This window comes from Podarcis muralis, chromosome 3, assembly GCF_964188315.1.
Source record: "Podarcis muralis chromosome 3, rPodMur119.hap1.1, whole genome shotgun sequence".
Classification (NCBI taxonomy): domain Eukaryota; kingdom Metazoa; phylum Chordata; class Lepidosauria; order Squamata; family Lacertidae; genus Podarcis; species Podarcis muralis.
In genome coordinates this window covers 94,309,066-94,332,131 of record NC_135657.1, presented here as the reverse complement: position 1 = coordinate 94,332,131, position 23,066 = coordinate 94,309,066, and positions in this window count along the sequence as shown.

The following is a 23,066-nucleotide window of genomic DNA, read 5'->3' as shown; positions in this document are numbered from 1 at the left end:
TCTCTTTTGCTCAAGGAGCCCTATGTCTTTAAAAAAAAAATTATTCTAGCCACATGCGCTGTTCACTTTGCACATTTTGAGGCACTGCATTTCATTGTGTAAAGTGGTTTCTGGGAATATGCCACACTCACAGTCCAGAAGAACACGCTTCAGGTGTGTGTTTGCAAATAACAATTTGAGTGAGATAAAAGCTGTTGCAGGAAGAAGAGTTATATACATTAACTGCACACCCGGTACATTTTCTCTTTATGTTATTTGCCATGGGGAAAGGTGCTTAGTCTTGTGTTTAGTGTGGGAAGTATTTGTGTCATAGCTTTTTGCCATGTGCCATCACTTCTTGATTGTTTCCTTCTTGGCAGGGGGTTGGACTCGATGGCCCTTGTGGTCTATTCCAACTCTATGATTCTATGATTCTATGAACCTACCAGCAGCAAGCAGCCTGGCAGTCTAGAATAAGCCAGCAAGCCCCGACATTATGTGCCTGGGACCTCCCCCAACATCTGCACCTACAGCACGAATGTCTGTAAGAAGGGGGCACACAGCAACTTCCAGGAGATCTGGAACCCTTGTATACAGTGGTACCTCTCGTTACGAACTTAATTCGTTCTGGAGGTCCGTTCTTAACCTGAAACCTTTCTTAACCCGAGGTACCACTTTAGCTAATGGGGCCTCCCACCGCCGCTGTGTGATTTCTGACCTCATGGCTACAGCATCACCCTAATTCTTGTATTTATTTTTTTTAAGACCTTGCTTCTTGCTTTGTTGTTCATTTATTTGCCAAAATGACCGCCAATCAGCTTACAAGTATAAAATAAACAAAATCCATACATAATTTAAATGCTCAATAAAACATTTCCATCAAAACATTACAAAAGCACATTTTTAAAAAATACACCATCATACAATCCCATTAAAACACACACACACACACAACAATAAAAGGAGGAGCAATTAAAACAGTTGGATGAGGAAGTTCATGTTTGGGGGGATGTTTTCTGTAGCATCTTGCCCGATGAAGAATTCAGGAGAACCTGAAACTTTGCCACACTTTTGTCACATGGGGGCCATCCCTAGGACTACAACTCCCATCAATCCCTAGCTATTGGCCATGCCAACTGGGGACTCAGCTACATTAGTAAAGAAAAAGTGTTTCATATGCTTTATAGCACTGTGACACCAGATGGTGCTGTGGAGTTCTGCATTTCGCCAACGTGATTTCCCCACTTTGAGGTTTACAACGTGTTTTCCTGATGTGTCTAGATCCAGCCCTAGGGCTGATAAGAGCTCCAGTCTGACATCCTCTGAAGGGCCACAAGTTCCCCTGTAAATAAAGTTATTGCCTAACTGTGGATTTTGGATGGCTCCTCCCTCCTCTTCCTCTTCCTGGACCCATCTAGCTAGCTTTGGCTGTTTCTTGTATGTATTGCTAGTGTTCTCAAGTTATTTACTAACATTTCGAAGGTATACCAATCTTTTGCTGCCCTTTGATCCAGACAGCGTTCTCTGGCAAGGTGGTTGCAAAACAACAACACTAAAATATTTTGCAAACAGCTATGCAGTATACACATGGTTTGGAATGTGCTTGTGCTAGAATTTCTTATTTGTCAGATCTGCAGGATTTCATTCTAAACTTCCTGGTACTGTATAGTTATTATAATTTAGAGGGTGGAATGGTACTCAGGGAAGAGGGGGGGAGGTGAGGGGAAATCCCAGCTATGAAGAGGTGGATTATTTTGACATAAAGTGGTGGGAAGCCAAAGCCAGACAGTTAGAAAGCCTTCTCTAATGAAGAGCTGCTATATTTAGGATCTGGTTAACATTTAGGAAATTTGTAGGCCGAGGCATTTCCGGGCTGAATTGCCAGTGCTTAAAGTGCAGCTCAGCACTGAAGGAGAAAAAATGATGTTTTCCCGGGAATAATAACTCTATCTGCTTCTGTGGTGGCTCCGTTTCCCCCAAAGATTTGAAAGGAACAGATGTAAAAATCATAGACATTCTCATTAAAATGTAACAATATGGCATCTCATTATGCCAAGACATAAAACCCAGCATCAGAGATGACAAGCTACCGTCTTCTCTGCTGCGTTATCCTCTTCTCATGATGAGAATGGAAGACATATAGGAGGAGATGCATGCAGACAGAAAGATAATAAGAATAAATAAGGTGGTGGGCTTTAGTTTTAGTTGGTTTTTTTTTAAGCCTTAAACCAGCAAATACAAAGCTCCATTAGCATGCTAGATGCAACTGGCAGTGTGTTTGTTGACAAAGGCTGCCGGGATAAGCAAGCGCTAAGGCAGTGCAAAGCATCCAAGCTTTTCATGTGGCCTCAGATTACTGTTAAATCTGGATGTCGGGTGGTGTGTGTGTGTGGGGGGGGGTAACGGGGTGGAATCAACACCACAACAAAATGGTGCTAATCACTATCGTCACCTCTTTCCTGTGTGTAATATTTCTGCAAAGTAAGGCAGTTGTGTGACCATAATGACCATCTTGGGGTCTTTTTATATCCTTGAAATCTACATGTCACTAAGAGACCCTCAAAGTTTCCCTATTTCCGGTTTCTGATTTGATCCCATCATGTCCCACTTTTCCTTAAAGGTAAAGGGACTCCTGACCATTAGGTCCTGTCATGGACGACTCTGGGGTTGCAGCGCTCACCTCGCTTTACTGGCCAAGGTAGCCGGCGTACAGCTTCCGGGTCATGTGGCCAGCATGACTAAGCCGCTTCTGGCGAACAAGAGCAGTGCACGGAAACGCCGTTTACCTTCCCGCCAGAGTGGTACCTATTTATCTACTTGCACTTTGACATGCTTTCGAACTGCTAGGTTGGCAGGAGCAGGGACCGAGCAACAGGAGCTCACCCCGTCGTGGGGATTCGAACCAACGACCTTCTTATTGGCAAGTCCTAGGCTCTGTGGTTTAACCCACAGCGCCACCCGCGTCCCTCACTTTTCCTTAGGATGTACCCATTTTCATTGGAAAATTTTTGGAAGGTACAGTAGGACGTGCCTATTTTCATTGGTTGAAAATGTAGGAGGGTATGGGGCTGTGCGACCCCCTGAGCCAAGGAGATAAGTAACTATACAACCTTTAGAAGGCATCTGAAAACAGCCCTGTATAGGGAAGGTTTTTTAAAATCTTTAATGTTTTGTTATGGTTTTTTTATATGTAGTAAGCCGCCCAGAGTGAATGGGACAACTCAAGTCAGATGGGGCAGTCATAATCATAATTATAATATTATTATGATTATGTTTGAATAGGGCATCCCTATTTTCACTGGATAAATGTTGGAGGATATGGCACTAAACTTTAGGAACAAAAAACAAAACGGAGAGGAAAACAGTAGGTATAGATTTAGTGCTTGGAGAGATTTCATTGAGGTAGAAGGAATCAATCCAGGGGGTGCCCCATTCATCTGAGTTGAAATGATGACTTTTTCAATATTGTCAATGACCCTTGTCTAGGCTCTCAGTGCATCGGCTACTCTCATGCGGAACACGAAGAGCATGTGTGCCAGGGTCTGAGGCAGACTGCTGGATACCCAAATGTTTGATAGCCAGGCACCATGCAGTATGCTTAGTATAGGGGCAGCATAACCAGGAAGGGGCCAGTGTGGAAGGGGAGTGGAAGGCTCCATAATGCTGCTGGGGATTCCTTTATGTTCATAGAGTGGAGTGGAATGGGTCGCATTGTGTGTGCTCTGTGGCAGAGCGTGTGCATTTCCACACAGAAGGTCCCAGGATCTATCCCCAGGATCTCCAGGTAGGACTGGAGAGACACCTGCTTGTAACCCAGAAGAGCCAATACCAGTCAGTGTGGGCAGGACTGAGCTACATGGACCAATGGTCTGTCCTGGTAGGAGGCAGCTTCCTAAGTTCCTTCCTGTGTTAGCGCATGCAAATGCTTAAGTATAAACGTATAATTGATAGCCTGAAGAAGAAATTGTGGCCAATGTCTTGCTGTCATACCAACAACAAGAGGTGATGTTGCACCATTTATGAGTTTTGGTCTGGTGGTGGCAGGCAGTGTCTTGCACCGAGTTGTAGGTGCTTCCAGAGAAGGTGTGTCAACGTATAAGATCAGACCTGCAAGATTACACTCTTCAAAAGTTGTTCTTTCCAGTGTCTTTACATCTGCCGATTGATTATTGCCCAGTTCCAGTGATATGACCTGAACGCTGTTCCAACAGGACTTCCTCAGTCTGGTGTCTGAAGTGAGCCTCTTGCACATGATGTCTAAGTGACACAAACAGAGTAGCATTTCGTTGCAAGCATGGCTGTGTGCAGATCTCCATTCACGTCAGTGAAAGGGTGAAACTCTACACACGAGAAAGTGGCACCGTTATGAAGAAGTACTTCAGTGCATCTGATAAGGAAGCTTTCCTGCTCTTGATTAACATTGCAGCCACCGTGTCAATACAACTCTTCTTGCGTCCTGGGCACACTTTCCAGCTTGAGTACACAGGAAATTGTAAGGCATCGCCTTGCTCCTCCGAAGCAACATGTAAATTAGAGCAGGGGTGGGCAGATCGCTCAAGGACTTGCAGGGAGATTGGCAAGGGTTTCTGACTCCCAGGTCTTTAAAAATAGCAGTGCTAACAAGGCTTAGTGCTCCTAAATTAGGCTGCTTGAAATCTCTGGTATTATTATTATTATTATTATTATTATTATGGAAAAGGACGTCCCTATTTTCACTGGAGAAATGTTAGAGGGTATGCACTCATATTCTGCTTGCTGCTTTTCCATTGGCATCTGGCTGACCACTGTGAGAAGAGGATGCTTGCCTAGATGGGCCTTTGGCCTGATCCTGCACAGCTGTTCTCCCTTTCTTATTTCATATATAAAAACATTTCCAAATCCAGTACAGATACAGACTGGGTTAAAAATCTCCCCTTAAAAGTCTGGGAAGATCTTCAACAGGTGCCAAAAAGACAAGATAGACAGCACCTATCTGATATGTAGGGAGGGGGCATTCCAGAGACAATACATGGTGCCTACAGGGATGCTGTAGAAGTGACATCTGGATCTTCTATATCACCTGCTCCATTATTTCCAGCATTCAATATGTGCAGTAAATCCTGTGTATTTATGTGATAGAGGTTGAATCCTGATGTACTGTCTCGGGGGGACAGGAGGCAGGCGGATGTGGGGAAACTCCTTGGTCCTGAATGGGGTAACTGTGCCCCCAAAGGACCAGGGGTGCAGCCTGGAAGTCATTTTGGACTCACAGTTGTCCATGGAGGTGCAGGTCAGTTCTGTGTCCCAGGCAGCTGTCTGCCAGCTCCATCTGATATGCCGGCTGAGACCCTACCTTCTCCCCCACTGTCTTGCCAGAGTGGTACATACTCTGCTTACATACTTGGACTACTGCAATGCGCTCTGTGTGGGGCTACCTTTGAAGGTGACTCGAAAATTACAGCTAATCCAGAACACAGCAGCTAGACTGTTGACTGGGGGTGGCCACCAGGACCATATAACACCGGTCATAAAGGATATTCACTGGCTCCCTTTATCTTTCCAAGCACAGTTCAAAGTGTTGGTGCTGACCTTTAAAGCCCTAAATGGCCTCAGCCCTGTCTACCTGAAGGAGCATCTCCACCCCCATTGCTCAACCTGGACACTGAGGTCCAGTTCCAAGGGCCTTCTGGCAGTTCCCTCACTGCAAGAAGTAAGGTTACAGGGGACCAGGCAGAGGGCCTTCTCGGCAGTGGCGCCCTCCCTGTGGAACGCCCTCCCATCAGATGTCAAGGAAATAAACAACTACACTGTATCAGAAAGTTATAAATGTTTGATGTTTTATTATGTTTTAATATGTGTTGGAAGCTGCCAAGGGGAGCTGGAGCAACCCAGCCTGATGGTTGGGGTTTAAATAATAAAATTATTATTGCAGTGGTATCTCGGGTTACAGACGCTTAAGGTTACAGACTCTGCTAACCCGGAAGTAGTACCTTGGCTTAAGAACTTTCCTTCAGGATGAGAACAGAAATTGCACGGCGGCAGCGGGAGGCCCCATTAGCTAAAGTGGTACCTCAGGTTAAGAACAGTTTCAGGTTAAGAATGGATCTCCAGAACGAATTAAGTTCTTAACCCGAGGTACCACTGCATCCTGAAATACATGTGTTGGTGCATTCACAGAAGTAGGGGAAAGCTTTTAGGCTGCAATCCTGCACATGCATACCTGGGAGAGATCAGTTCCTTCTGAGTACACTTATTTAGGATTTCAGTTTCAATTTTGTTCACCAAGGTCTTCTCAACTGAGTCAATAAGACTCACAGAAACACAATTATTTTCTCCTTTTTGCCTCAGCATCTCATTTTATTAACTTACAGAAAACAAACCAACAATGGTCAATAAATAAACAAATAAATAAATCCCCCTTGTAGAATCAATGGTAGCAATGTCAATAACAATGCCGAGATGAAATGAAGCATTATTCTCTCCACAGGGTTTGGCTTAATTCCCCTGACCGGTATGTTTATTTGTTTTGCATGGTTTATTATTAGGCATGTGAAGTATTTCAGGTTGTAGTACGTGAAACACAAAATTAGGAGGGGGGCAGGAATCAATAAGGAATATGTTCTTCAAAAACAATAAAGAAAAAGAAAATAGAAGTTAGATATTTACTACAACAGTAAAAAAACAAAAATCCATGAAGTTTGTCTCAAATATTTTCTTTTATAAAAATATGTAGTAGTTGGAGAGACGAGAAAAGAGAAACAGCTTTGTAATGTGATTTCTTTCTTTCTTTTTTTAAAACCCACTTAAAATGTTTTGAATTACACTTTCCTGTAATTCCCAAAGATTTCTTTAAAACCTATAGAAAGTCTGTGTCACCATGTGATTGCTGTAATTAATATATTTAATATGGGAAAATGAAGACATTTGGGATATATAATTTCATGATTGGATTGGTATGTGAATGTTGAACTGACATGATGTGCAATTGAGCTTCCTGAAACAATGCGTGCATAGAGAGCAGCAAAGAGACCTTGACTTGCAAAAGCCCCCGGGGTTTATCCTATTCTTGAAATGTTGAGTGTACCTTTTCATTCTGAATCCTCTCCTTTGTAAATACAGGTCGAATTAAGCAGTCATTCACATGGCTCTAATCTGGAAAGTATACCATTGTGCTGCCAAACCTCTGCCCAGTTCTGCAGGACTCCCAGTGGCTCATAAACCTGGAGGACTGGAACCCAGTGTGCAACTGGTGGCAGGGCTTGTGGTGGCGGCAACTTTTTTCTTCTGCTCAGAGTGGCATTCGGCTTATGGAAAGTGGACTGTAAATAGTGAGCGCCCACTGGCTCTTTATTTCTTGAAGGAAGGCACTGAGTGCCCTTTGAGAAAGCTGGGGAAGATCAAGCCCAGGATGTGCTCCACCTAGTGGTGTGGAGGAGCACAGCTCCAGCACCTTGTTCCCCAGCAGAAGAACGTTATCTGCAGGATAATATTTTGCTAGTCTTGTGAGCCGTCTTCCTTTATTCACTTGGCAAGAGTCTTTTCTGAACCATTTCTTTTATTGTTACTCTGCCTATCCTCTCAAAGGAGGCTCCATTACAAATTGGACCTGAACATCGAGACAGTTGGGACTCAGCTTGTATTGTTTCAGTGTTGTCCAAATTTCTGGCCACTTGAGTCCCAGTTCTTTCAGCACCATCTAGAACTGAGGCAAGACTTTTAAGCTTGAGACTGACATAAAGTGGTAAGGGCATGGATCCCCTCTGCTGAATCCAAAGTTGTGTACATGTCTGCTGCAGTGCAACGACATCCATGGCCCTCTACTTTTGGGACAAGAAATTAGAACCTGCCACTTTCCCAGAAAATCTTGCCTGAGCCATTAGCCCATACCTAGACTCAATGCAGCAGTGAGCAACTCAGTTGTTTAGAGTGTGATGCCCATGCTGCATAAACAGTTCGTTTCAGATGATATGACACTACCCCCCAATCTCTCTAAGCATGCCAGTTTAAATATGTAGTCGAAGCATCGGTATTGTAATATTTAACTGGTTGCTACTTTAAAATAAAATTGTTGATGTATTTTACCAAAACTATTTATTTCGAAAAAGTTCATCCTTGCAAATCCTGATTTTGTGGTCTGTTTTCCCCCTAGCTTGCAGGCGTATTTTGTCCTATATTATAAAAGCAGAATAAAGGCTTTTAGAAACACACCAATATCGGCTCTGTAGGTCTGCTGCTGGAACAGGTTTCAGAATGCTTCTAACATTTCCTCAGAAATTGTACGTTGTTGTCAACCTACCTTTTCATCATGTGGTGAAAGCCTCGCTCCTTCTCTAGATAGGTAAAGAAAGCACACACACACACACACACTCATTATGAGCCAAGCTACAAGTGGATAATTTCAGGTTTACCCACTTTAGTCCCATTAGCGTGCTCCAAATCAGTATTAATTGCTCCAGCAGCAGTGACTGCATCCGCTGAGAACAAGAGGCTCCTTTGTATTTAAATTTTATTGCAATCAGACATCCACATATACTAGAAAGCTACACGTATAAACCTGAACAAGGAGCTGTTTGTTTCAATGGGATCCTGGGGCAAAATCATATGATTTAGAAAGAAGGGGGGGGGGGATATGGGAATGTCACAAAACAGCAGGCCGTAATAAGGTAGGCACCAGTATTCGAGGAAAGGCTAAAAGCATGGTTTGTCTGATTGTAGGACTACTTTTAAATGAAAGAAAGCCTTGGGGGTTTGGGTTTGTTGTTTTTTTGTAAAAAAGAAACACTTTGCAGCCAGAGGAAGGATTTTGTGTCTCCCAGAAGCTTGCAATCTGAATGTTCAGTAGTAAGTGCAGAAAGTAAGCTCTCCATGCCCCAGTTCAGAAATTCAAACTGAAATAAGAAGTGAAACCGCAGTACTCATAATGAGTCAGGCCAAGCCCTGTTAACCAGGCAAGATTGGGGAACTGTGCTATTCCCCTGCCGCTACTGTTCTCAGAAATAACGTTCAGGTTAGGGTTTTTTATTAGGCAACCTGTGCCCATATCAGCTGGGTTCTTTCTGGAACAAAGAAGAGAAAGCTGTCCCTTTGGTGTTCCCAAGCATTCCTGATGCTGTCTTCGTAGCCCCAATGCAAGCAGGAAGTGCCCTGGCCAGCAGTGTCATGTGTAGACTGCTGAGCTCACCCACATGGAACTTGACTGGCAGAAAGAAATCATGGAGTCTGGAGCCCTTTCTCATCTGTGGATCTACTTGAGGCAGCAGCAAGGAACATTTACTTGTGCATTGATTCAAGTGTGAATAAGCACACCAGCTTGCTTTACGAACAGAAAGCTGGAGCACATACTCACAAGCCGGCCTACTTGTGAGCAGGCTTGACATTTCAAGTTTGCAGGGAAGAATGCTTTCCCCCCCGTGCCTGTTCAAACCTTGTCCACAACCAAAGTGGAGCTCGGGGCAGGGACATCGGAGCCAGGGCGAGGTGTAAACAGCACAAGCTATTCTTAGGATGTTCCCCACTGAAAGCAATTGGTTTCAGGCATTCTTGCAAATGTCAGCAATCTGGCAACGAGAGAGACCTTTTCTTGACATCTCTGACACGCAAGGGCGTGACTACTTTGTTTCAGTTTTATCAGTGGGTGAGATGCTCTTAGAGAGAACTTCCCTTTTGAAATGTACATGATAACTAAACTGACTTCAGAATAAGGGCACAGGATATCCACAGACTGAACTGCCTGTCTGGAGTTGCCAGATTCAATCTGAAACAGCATTCGTACTCAAATTGCTGGGTGGGGTCCCTCAGCCCTCTAACTTTTTGTGATTACCGCCTTCGCTTTTCTCCCCCTCTCTTAACACTAGGGCTGGATGTAGACACATCAAAGAAGCGTATCAGTTAAACGTGTTGTAAACATTGTACGAGAAATCGGATGGGCAAAAACAGAACTCCACAGCGCCATCTGGTGTCACGGTGTTATAATGCATATACAATGCATATAAAGCGCCTTTTCTTTGCCAATGTAGCTGAGTCCTAGAACTCATGGACTGGAACTTAACAACATCAACCATTTTATTATTTATACCCTGCCACTTGCCCCAGCCACTTTCAGCCTATATGACATAGTGTGTGGAGTAGTGGAGCTTTGCTTGTTGGCTGGGCCTAAGTAGACCCAGAGGCTCCCCACTCCTGTCTTGGCCTTAGCAATGGGGACTCCCATTTGGCTGCTAGCACTGCCCCTGTGCCTTGAATAGCCATGGAAGAAATGAGAATTTGGGGAGATGCATTATTGTTCAGCATTTCAGCACTGTGGTGCTACAATTATTAAATGAGCATTAACCTTGCATTGAACTGAAAAATGTAAAGCCCAACAATTATAACCTTTTATCTCTGTAGTTCTCCACTAGGAGGTAGAAGCTCACAGCTCAATGAGGGCTTCTAATAGTGGAGGATTTGAAGGTCTTCTAGTAAAAGGAGTAAGGAAATAGATCTTTTCATGTAGCAAATCAAGGGCTAAAATGACAGGCCACTTCCTTCCTTCCTTCCTTCCTTCCTTCCTTCCTTCCTTCCTTTTCTTTTAATAAGGAGTGAATGGTCCCTTTTTAACAGCTGGCCCTAGCCTTTGGCAGAGTGAGCAACTGCCCATGAACTCTCTTTTAAATGGTTGACCCAACTGTTAGGAAAAGTGAGGCGATCATCTCAAGAAGCAACTGTTGGAAGGGAAGGACCAGTAGCCAAGTGTTGGAGGACAGAACATATGTGCACGGCTAGCCTCCTGTCCTCAATTATGGTGACGGACATTGAAGTAAGATTCAACCACCGGTCTAGTCGTCTTCTGTATGTGGCATGGGGGCAGGTGGAAGGTCTATCTTGCCCTTTGCCTAGGCAGCAAAGAGTGGTATGCAGCTAAATAACTGTTCAAGTGGAACAACTTCCATTTGCACAATAGAGCTTCTCCCTCTTCTTCCCTTGCTTGCCCTCTAAATCTGTTCAAGGGATTTCCCCAGTCCTCCAGAGCAGATTGGTGCAGGGGCACACAGAGTGGAGAGGAAATTTCCACTGGGGAAGCGAACCCACGTGTTTGGATTCATAGATGAACCCACCCAAGTTCTAACTGATTAATCAGTAGGACGCATTTTATTTGGTTGGCTGGCAAGTTAGAAGCTTCACTTCTCAGTTTTCTGAGACTATCTCATTTTGGAATATCGCTGAAATAAGGAATGAAAAAATAGAACACTGAATTCTTCTGAGAATGAAAGGTAGCATTGTGTTTGTTCAATTGTTTTCCTACTTCCTTCTGTCTTTCAGAAAGGTGCCTATAGTGAGACTCTAGGGATCTGCAAATATATTTAAATTTAATTGATTGATCCATTAATCAGTTGAAAAGCAGATGATTAATCAACTAAATATTCTTTAATCAATTTACAGCTTTAGTTTAATTACAAACAGGCTCATTTAAATGCGTAACATAATAAGTCATAATTTACCAACTTAATGTCTCATTAACCAACTATTATTTTAGAAAATGTGCAAATAATATTCCGGACTATAAAGAGGGCTTTGTTGGATCAGATTTCAATATTATACGTAAGCAGCAGCTAAATGGTACTTTTCGCTTCTCAACTCTTAGCAAATATATGGGAAGAGAATTAGAAGTCCCAAGGAGATTGGAAAATGAGTACGAGAAAGTGAGCGGCGCAGTCAGAGACAAGTAGCAGAGCTACCCTACCTAGACAGTGCAAGGTGGCAAGGAAGGGGGTTAAGACTGTGAGATGTAATGGCAGAAGCAATGGGTTGGCTCTGTGGCTCTGTCCTTAAGAAGCATTAGGTCTCCCTCTCCCTCTCTCTCTCTCTCTCTCTCTCTCTCTCTCTCTCTCTCTCCAAGTGTGTCTAGAAGGGCCCAACCTTGGAGACGGAGAACTGTTGTCAGATGCCTCCTCACCATGGCGAAAACTTCTGCAGCCCTTGCCATCTTGTGTTGGAGCTTTGACGTCAACAGGGTCCTAAGGGGTCCTAAGGGAGGCATGTTGAGAGTGAACCAGGGTCTCTTCCAGGGAAGGCATTGCTCAAAAGAATTTACCGTATTTTTCTGTCTATAAGACGCCCCCATGTATAACACGCCCCCTATTTGGGGGAACTCTAATTTAAGAAAATGCAGGGAGATGGCCCCCGTGTATAAGACGCCCCCAAATTTTGGACATTATTTTTTAGGGGGGAAACCTAGTCTTATACACGTAAAAATACGGTAAGTTGTTTATTATTTGTTTATTTATTTTATTTTTTTATTTTATTTATACTCCACCCATGCGGATGGGTATCCCCAGCCACTGAAAATATTCCTGAACCTATTCCATTATTGCCACGTCTCCTAAAATATCAATAGGTCTACTGAAATATATGCTATTCTACTGATAGTCTGAAAAACACATCTGCATAACACAAATCTACTGATATTTTACCTTATATGAATCCCACAATGAAGCAGCAGTAAACTCTGTACAAGCATTCTACACTTATATCATGTGGGTACATATTGTTCCCAACACGGACTGTCATTTAAGTTCTTTTCAAACACATCTAACATGTCTAGTCCCCCATCCCATCTTCCCAACTACACATTATCAGTTTTCCAACTGCATAATCTTTTCCCCAACCACACATGTTACGTCCAACTGTGCACTAAAAAAATAAATGCCCGGGAGATGTGGATCCAAAGCTCAAATCAAACCCAACTTTTGAAACAGACCCATAGCATTGATTTCAGACCAGACAACTCACAATGGCTTTTGTGAGACTAGTTAGACTCCATTCCCCTTGCATATAAAGTTCAAGAAATCACTTAGCAGTGACTGTGTTGATGAGAATTACATCAATGTGAAAGTTACAATGGCAAGGCAGGCAGTCACAGACTGAACTACAGGAGTCTGTTGGCTACAGTTAGCCCCTGCAGGCACACTTAGCTTTCCCCCACAAAACAACAGATCTGGTTTGTTGAAAAAAATATTGTATTTCCTGTAGTGCTCAAGGGGGTTTCGGGACAAGTTTCAGCTACTTTACGGCTTACTGAATAAAGACCAGTGCTATATAACTCAGATTGCTTCTATGCATCTTCTTTTCTAAAATTGTGAACTTGGTATTAAAGTTGTCAGAATACTAAGCATTTTTATGATGATGAAATTGCAAATTATGATCAAAATGTCAGCTGTAAGAGGGGCTAGGTGGAGTGCAATGGCATTATACTGTTCCTTGTTTATAAAATTATATTATTATAATATAAAAGAAGTGGGTACAGCTTTTTGTTTTCCAGTAAACATAGACAATGCTACGCTCAGACCTTCCAAGTGTCCCTATTTTCCAGGGACAGTCCTGGATTTACAGAATCCGTCCCGGTTTCTAATCCAGGAATGTCCTGCTTTTCCTTAGGGTAAAGTTAAAGGGAGCCCTGACCATTAGGTCCAGTTGTGGCCGACTCTGGGTTGCGGCACTCATCTTGCTTTATTGGCCAAGGGAGCCGGCATACAGCTTCCGGGTCATGTGGCCAGCATGACTAAGCCGCTTCTGGCAAACCAGAGCAGCGCACGGAAACGCTGTTTACCTTCCCACCAGAGTGGTATCTACTTATCTACTTGACTTCATGCTTTCGAACTGCTAGGTTGGCAGGAGCACGGACTGAGCAATGGGAGCTCACCCCGTCGCGGGGATTCAAACCGCCAACCTTCTGATCGGCAAGTCCTAGGCTCTGTGGTCTAACCCACAGCGCCACCCATGTCCCTTGCTTTTCCTTAGGACGTCCCTATTTTCATCAGAGAAATGTTGGAGGGTATGGGGTTAGGCAACCCCCGAGCCAAGGAGATAAGTAGCTATATAACCTTTATAATATATAACCTGAAAGCATCCCTGCATAGTGAAGTTTTTAAAAATGTTTAATGCTTTATTATGTTTTATATATGTTGGAAGCTGCCCAGAGTGGCTGGGGCAACCCAGTCAGATTGGTGGGGTATACATAGTATAACAATAACAATAATAACAATAACAACAACAACAACGATAGAATAGGATGTCCCCATTTTCATCAGAGAAATGTTGGAGGGTACGTAGATGGAGCAATGACCTAACTGGGTGCATGGTTCAACCCTGGCTCAACTGCACAGGCTGCCCAATTCAAAGCACTGGTTTTGACCGTTAAATGGCTCCAGTTGTTTCCTTTCTTTCTGGGAAAGGTGGCATGTTCAGGTAACATGGTACAGTATGTCACTTGGCCATAAGCTCCCATTAACAGCTACACACAAGATAAAAAAGTCAATAAATATTTGTCCCTAATGCTGTTGAAGTAAAACAGAGCACAAAAGCATGTCTTGCTATGTCCCTCTTACATCACTCCCCTGTCATCGTCCTTCGCACCTCTTTCCAATGAAAAGGATATGATGAAGACCACCAGTATTAACAGGAGAGAGAAAGGAAAGGCTCAGGTAGAGAATCTATATCACTTTTCTCACTTCATTCAGAATGCATCACCTCATCATCATACCTCACAGAGCAGGACCGTCCAGACTGGGAGTGAAACTGGGGGTTTGCTGACACTCAAAGCTGAGCACTGAACACCGAGCACAGTTTGTGTCCTCTCTCAACTCAGTTCTTCTCACCTTGCAAAGGCCTCCCAGTTACACACTTAAGTGAAAATGCAGTGCTTAAAGGGTCACATGGACCTTCTTTCTGCTTTTCTTTTTCTTTTTTCTTTGTCTGGCTGGAGAGTGCATTTGCCAGCGCCTCAGCTGCGCACACACAACGCCCTTGAGGAAAAACACCCTCGCATCTGCTGTGTCATGACATGGGGTGAGGGACGGACGGCGATGGGAACAAAAAGAGACTGCCACATGCCCTGAACCTCTGCCAGCAACAGCCTCCTCTCCTCCCCACCCACGCGAGCAGCCATTTCTTCTCGGTCCTCACACTGAATCTGCCTTTCTTGCTTGCACCAATTGCTGAGCCAGTGGACTGGCGATAATTAATCTCCTTTTGTGCAGGATTGTGATGTAGCCATTGATCTTGCAGGCTGCAGAGGGCTTTTGACAAGTGTTGTACAACCCAAACCCCACAGGAGGGGGAGGGAAAGCACCCCTCCTTCATCACAGTTCATGGGTTTTTCCTCCCTCTGCCACATAATTAGATTTCTGGCAGATGAAAGCTCTTATTTGTTTGCAGCGTGTGTGTGTGTGTGTGTGTGTGTGTGTGTGTGTGTACAACCCCCCCCCCTTTCTGAGGTTTTATTTAAAATTACGTATAAAAATATTTATATGCTACCAATGCATATAAAATATCAAGGTGATGTACGGCAACTTATACAGTCTATGCAAGTGCAATAAAACATAAAACACCATAAAAACAATACAAAACAGTCATTAAAATGAGTGGCAAATCAAGAAACTGAAACTGCATAGGCATTTCAGCGTAAAGATGTTGAGAGTTTCCTGAAGGTCACAGACAAGGATGTCTGCTGAATCTCTGTTGGAAGGGTGCTGTACAGTATAGGACCAGGGCAACACTAAGTTTTAGTGTTTAGATGCTTTAGTTTAGATGCTCAAAAATGTTTTGAAACGTTTTAAGTTGGTTTTAATGGTTTTTTTAAATGTTTTTTTGTTATTTAAAAAAGGTTATTTTAAACTGTATTGTTTCAACATTTTGATGTCCGTCACTCTGGACTCCTTTGCGAGGAAAGGCAGGAAAGAAATGTTGAAAGAAGAGGGGGGAACCAGTTGGGCCCCTGGAATACAGGAGATAACCAACAACACTCTTCCAGATGATCACAGAGATTGAGCTTTGATGTTGCTGCAAGGGTTACTTTGCCAACGCCTACGAAACACTGTGAACACTTTTAAAGTGCCATATTAATGCTCCATATTATATTGAGAGTAAAATTCAGTTTGCAGTTGCAGGGGTATTTGGGGAGGGTTTCTTGTTTTGCTTTTAAAGCATCAGGATACAAATATTCAGGATCCATGAATCTGTTATTTGGCCGCATGGGCATTAGTGATGATAAGTTATTATTTATATGCCACCCATCTGACTGGGCTGCCCCAGCCACCCAACAAAGAATAATAATAGTAGAAGCACAATACAACATGACACACTAAAAATGTCTCCGAACAGGGTTGCCTTCACGTGTCTTTCAAAAATCTGTTTGGCATCTGTTGGGAGAGCGTTTCACATGGTGGGCTTGACTACCGAAAAGGCTCTCTGCCTGGTTTTTCTACTGATTTTAATAACAAGGGCAGCTCTGTAGACATAATGGGGAATGGAAGTATCCCCAGAAAGGAAGCCAATGGAAAAAAACTAGCTTTCGTGGGCACTTCGGTGTGCAGTGAATGTTTAGTGCTTTGGTATAAAAGCCTCAGCGCCTAGGACTTGCCGATCGAAAGGTCGGCGGTTCGAATCCCCGCGGCGGGGTGCGCTCCCGTCGTTCGGTCCCAGCGCCTGCCAACCTAGCAGTTCGAAAGCACCCCTGGGTGCAAGTAGATAAATAGGGACCGCTTACTAGCGGGAAGGTAAACGGCGTTCCGTGTGCTGCGCTGGTGCAGGCTCGCCAGAGCAGCGATGTCACACTGGCCATGTGACCCGGAAGTGTCTGCGGACAGCGCTGGCTCCCGGCCTATAGAGTGAGATGAGCGCACAACCCTAGAGTCTGGCAAGACTGGCCCGTATGGGCAGGGGTACCTTTACCTTTACCTTATGCAGACCCATAATTGCTTCATACCATCCAAGCTTCTTCATATCAGCCTTTGTCACCTTGTGGGCTACAAGTCCCATCACCCCTAGCCATTGGGCGATGTACAGATCTAGAGAGAATGTATAGATCTGATAGAATGGGATCTAGAGTCCAACCTTGTCTGGAGGGCCACTGGTTCTCCATCCCTGCTGTAAGGCCCTTTCCCATTTCTTCTGTTGGTGCCACTCTCTGCAGAAGATATGCATCTTCTCCAAGATACTAGGTTATTATTATTAGGTAAAGGTAAAGGGACCCCTGACCATTAGGTCCAGTCGTGGCCGACTCTGGGGTTGCGGCGCTCATCTCGCTTTATTGGGGGGGGGGGGATTCGAACCGCCGACCTTCTGATCAGCAAGTCAGGCTCTGTGGTTTAACCCACAGCGCCACCCATGTCCCATTATTATTATTAGAGCAGAAGATTTGCTTCCTTCCAAAGAGGCCCATAGAGGTGCCCTTTAAGCATCTACCATAACTAGGCAGCTTCAGAATACCTTGTTGTGTTTTTACGTTAATGGAAATAAAGCGACTTGGCCATAGGTGGAAAGAACAATTGTTCTAATAAGCAGAAAATGAGTGTCAGTCCCCTCAGACAGAATTACGATAGATGTCTCCCACCCTTCACACAAATACTTCTCTAGGTGTTTGGTTCCCTCCCTCCCCACTTCACACACTGCTTTCTCAAACACTCACCTCTATCTTGTTTCTCTGCATAATGTCGCTTAATAATTCCCAAAGGGGAAATGTCACACTTCCTGCCTTTGCTTTCCAGTTGGAACCCAGAATCCAATTATAAACCCATTAAACAGTGGTAAAACACTCTCTGTTGGGAGTATGTCTTTTTTTTTTAGAGCTACATTTGCAGTATCCATTTACAGCAGGATCCTGGAAGAACCGTTGTGCCAAGAGGTGTAGGCAAAGTTTATAAAATAATGACTGCCAGATCTCAACATTATGAGGCAGTCCCTCCCCCCCCTGACCCCCTTGTCCCTTCCCCCTCCTCCCTCACCCATCCCCCCCTCCAAAAATGGAGAGACTTGCTTGTGTTAAATGATGATTCTGTGCCACCCAAGCAATTAGGAAACATGTTGAACAATTAATTAGACTGGTGTTATTTGGACCATAAAGAGAAGAAAGACCCCAAACATTACTCTTTTAAGTGGTTCTAATTGAGAATGAGGACCCTCCATCGTTACACTCCAAGGTCACATCTGCACTTGAAGCACGTCTTTCCCCATGGCTTTCCCCAAAGAATCCTGGGGGCTATAGCTTGTTATGTTCCCAGGATTTCGGGGGAGAAACTATGTGCTTTAAACATATGGTGTGGATGTGTCCCAACTCCTATGAGCTCCAGCCCATACGGCTAGTGATAAGAGATTATGGAAGTTGGGGTTGAGCAACATCTGGCAGACTGCAGGTTCCATATCCCTGGTGTAGTGGCTGGCAGTGTATTCCTGTGCTTGTGTGTCTACCTAGGTGACAGCCATTGCTTGAGGAAATAAACTCTGAGGTGGGAAGCACACCCTCCAACACTTCTCCAATGAAAATAGGAATGTGCTATTGAATTATTATTATTATTATTATTATTATTATTATTATTATTATTATTATTATTTATTGTTTATACCCTGGTCATCTGGCTAGGGTTCCCCAGTCACTCTGGGCAGCTCCCAACAGAATATTAATAAAATAATAATAAAAAGTGACAAAACATCAAACATTAAAAGCTTCCCTAAACAGGGCTGCCTTCAGATGTCTTCTAAAAGTCAGATAGTTGCTATTTCCTTGACATCTGATGGAGGGTGTTCCACAGGGCGGGCGCCACTACTGAGAAGGCCCTCTGCCTGGTCCCCTGTAACCTCACTTCTTGCAGTGAGGGAACAGCCAGAAGGCCCTGGGCACTGGACTTCAGTGTCCGGGCTGAACGATGGGGGTGGAGATGCTCCTTCAGGTATACTAGACCGAGGCCATTTAATAATAATAATAATAATAATAATAATAATAATAATAATAATAATAATAGTTATATCCTGCCCATCTGACTGGGTTGCCCCAGCCACTCTGGGTGGCTTCTAGCATACATAAAAACATTAAACCTTAAAAAACTTCTCTATACAGGACTGCCTTCCAATGTCTTCTAAAGGTTGTATAGTTACTGGGACTCATCTTTTTGGCTTGGGGTCGCATAAGTCCATACCCTCCAGCATTTCTTTGATGCAAATAGGAACCATACCATCCATCCAGCATTTCTCCAATGAAAATTGGGACACCCTAAGGAAAAGCGGGACATTCTGGGATCAAATCAGAAACCGAGATGGCTTCTGTAAATTCGGGACTGTCCCTGAAAAATAGGGACACTTGGAGCATTGGAGAAGGGATTGGTTCAAATCCCAGGCCTGGTATAAATTCACTGGTGAGCCCCCAAATAGGAGATCTATGAGCGGGATTTTCTAGAGAGGTGTATTTGATTTTTAGTAATCAGGTGCCACACATGCAAATGTTTGGGAGACTGGGAAAGTGAAGTGGTATTCTTGGGGAGAGAAAGAGTATTTAACCCTTCTTCCCATTGTCCTCTCACCCCCCACCCCCTTTGCTATTATCTCTTTGTGGGGAAATATGACAGCATCTCACCCCCTCTCCAAAGAGTTAATATCAACTGTGGGAGAATGATTTAGCCTGGGAAAGGTAAAGAAAGAAAGAAACAGTTAAACACCTTCTCCAAGAATGCTGATCGCCCAATCAAATCAATCATGCACTGTGTTATTTAGGTTTTTTTAAAAAAAACGCATCTCTCAGCCTCATTCCCCCTCACACCTGTGATGTGAGAACTGTCCTACTGTCCTCTCTCGCAGCATTGTTGTAAGAACAATTGTGAACAATGTTTATGAAGTTGTTTGAGCGCTAGGAAGAATGCTAATCAAATGCTGCGTTATTCGCCACTGAAATAATCCACCCCTCTGGTCCTCTCACGACTGAGGTTTAGCATTCACATGGTTAAGCAGAGAGTCGGGAGAGCAAACACCTTTCGTCGACTTTAATGGGCTACCACAGTACAGCCCATAAAGGTAAAGGGACCCCTGACCATTAGGTCCAGTCGTGGCCAACTCTGGGGTTGCGGCGCTCATCTCGCTTTATTGGCCGAGGGAGCCGGCGTACAGCTTCCGGGTCATGTGGCCAACATGACTAAGCCGCTTCTGGCGAACCAGAGCAGCGCACGGAAACGCCGTTTACCTTCCCGCCGGAGGAAGCACTTTGACGCGCTTTCGAACTGCTAGGTTGGCAGGAGCAGGGACCGAGCAACGGGAACTCACCCCGTCGCAGGGCTTCGAACCGCCGACCTTCTGATCGGCAAGTCCTAGGCTCTGTGGTTTAACCCATGTCCCAGTACAGCCCATAGCAGCCCATAAATGCTGTGCAAGGATGCACTCCGGCTGCCACGTGGGGGGAGGGGAAGCATACTGCAACCACCTGCAGGCGGGATCTGGTTCTAATAAGTGTTATCTAATCTTATCATCTATCGCAGAACAGTTGCTGCCAAGGCCTCTTCCAGCCCACGTGGCAGCATGGCCTACGAGAGCCTTGCAATACAGAATCGCATGCCAAACCTCTGCATGAGCATGCAAACCAGATGACCAGCTGGTGTAATGAAGCCCATTCACCAGGTGTCCCCCACCTGTGCAGAACCCCAATCCCCTAAGGTTCCATGTTCCTACTTTGCTCAGATTTCATTTCCTTCCCTTTCCTGTTGCTGCTTTAGGCTCCTCTCAATCTACATCTGGCACCGGCCTGACCACAAATTTGCATTGATCTCTTGCAGTAAGAACTTTTCATTACTTGGCTAATAAAACGCAGCCCGCTCGTCATATCTACAGACTTTTCGGCATTTGTGACATTTTCTGTGCACTAAAGCAGCACTTGCTTCTTATCTGTGGTGCGCAGTCCAGGCAGCTGCCCTCAAGGATCCAGGTCTGTTACAGGGGAGTATCACACATTCCAGCACTCAAGGCACCGTATTTTGTACCTGATGGAAAGCAACGCTTCTGTCTTTTCTGTTCTTCTTGAATTCTTGCCGATAATCAGCTACTTTTTAGGGGAAAGCACTATAAGTATTATATTCATACCAGTCAGTCTTCTCCATCCCTGCCCCCCAAAGTATCTTGGGAACTGTAGTTTAGTGAGGATGCTGAGAGTTCTGATAGCAATGTAGTTTTGTCATCCAAAAGTTTTTCCCCAATTCTGGGTCTCCAGCTACTGTTTCTTCTTCTTCTTCTTCTTCTTCTTCTTCTTCTTCTTCTTCTTCTTCTTCTTCTTCTTCTTCTTCTTCCTCCTCCTCCTCCTCCTCCTCCTCCTCCTCCTCCTCCTCCTCTTCTTCTTCTTCTTCTTCTTCTTCTTCTTCTTCTTCTTCTTCTTCTTTTGGTGCTGTTCCTTAAAATCATTGGAACTTATGTGCCTGCTCACAGGATGAAAGTGTAGATCCAAAAGTACAAGGAAGAAACAAATTGCTCCCTCATAGTGACCAAATTAGGTAATTTTAGACGGTGTGTGGTATTCAGTTTAGGGCTCATCCACTCTGCTGTTTTCCCTGTGCCTAGAATACATAATCTGAGAGGTTTCCCAGTTGTCCTGTGCCTTCTAGGCATGGGTCCAAGTCATTCTCCGTTTGCCTTGCCACTTTCCCTGGGAAAACCTGCTCTTTACCTCTGAATTGGAACAAACGTCAATCTGTGGGAAACCCAATCAACATTTGCTCCAAAAGAACTGGTTTTCCCTGGGGGGGGGGGGGGATGCTGGGAGAAGCCAGTGTGGATGAGCCCTAGATTTTACTCAGACTAAATCCACTGACATTCATATACTTAACTTAGTCATTAATTTCAATGGGTCTACTCTGAGTAAACTTAATTGAATACCACCCTGTGAACTTTGTGGCCTTACAGGGACTCCTCCTTCTTAAGGGCTGTGTACACAACCTACATTTAAAGCTCATGGCTTCCTGCAACAGATTCTGAGAATTGTGGTTTGTTAAGGGTGAAGGGAATTGCAGCTCCATTGGTGGTAAATTACAGGTCCCAGGATTCTTCAGGGGGGTGTCATGCACTTTAAATGGATGGTTGTCTACATAGTCCAAGATCACAATGTGTGTTACTTCACTGTCTGCAAAATGTGGTAAGCCAGCAAAATCACTAAAGGTTGAGAACAGAAAGAACTATTCCAAACACACTGAACTTACACCAAAATTTCTAGTTTTGTCATTCACATTTGGATTGAGAAATTTCAAAAGATTTTGAATGTACTGTTTATTGATCACTACATTCATAATGTGGGTGCTATACATTTGATGGCATTATTTCATTGTTTAGATTTTACAGAAGTTAAATATGAAACATCGCAGATTGCCCACCTTCACATAAAATTAAACACTCTACACTCACATACTATACCTTCTCCCACTAAGCAACTTTTTTCACCGTCTGTCCAATTTTGAAGCCACCATCCTCTCTTATTCTGCTGCCCCTTTTGCACCTCTGCTTTCACTTTCACCCCAAATCCTGTGCCACTTCCTTCCTCCATTTTTGCACCCCACTTTCACCTTCACCCTCCTTTTCCTCCTCTCTCCTTTTCTCAACTCCTCCTTGCAGAAATACCTCCTCCTCTCTGCTCTAGCCAAAAAGAAGTTCCAAGAGCAGTGGTATGAATTTTCCCTTTGATTCTGGAGAATTAGGAGATTTGCAGACTTGGTTCAGCAGAGAGGAGTGGAATGTCTTTCCTATCCGATAAAACCAGTTGTCCTATGATGAGAATTCTGACTGTTGCAATGCCAAGAGTTTTATTGTTATTTTTTATTTTTAACAATGAGAATTTTTCATTCCTTTGATCGTAAGGCAAGTGCTATAAGTCACATAGATTTTCAGGACAGTTTCATATTCTAAAGGATACAAATCTTTGATAAAATAAGGTTTTTTTACACAGAAAATTAAAACAAACAAGCAGGAAAGAGTGACATTATTTCTTTCTTTGAGATTTATTTCCTGTAATTTTAAGGAACCCAGAGTTTAACTCTTGTTCCATTTGTGAAGTAGCATTGATGTGAAAGGGCAACTTCATCCACTTAAAAACTAATTTGAGCATTACTGCCCAGTAGAAATGTGAGTTTGTATAGATACAGATACAAACGCACATTTATTTGGAATACTGATATGACATGTTATTGCCCTGAAGCTCTCAACATGAATTACAAAAGCTTCTGGCCAAAAAAACTCCCCACATCCAGGCCTTTTATCAGAAACAGAAATAACATGGTCCCTATGGTGCCAGAATTTTTCAGGTGGCATTTCTTACCCACCTCCCTATTCTCTGCTGT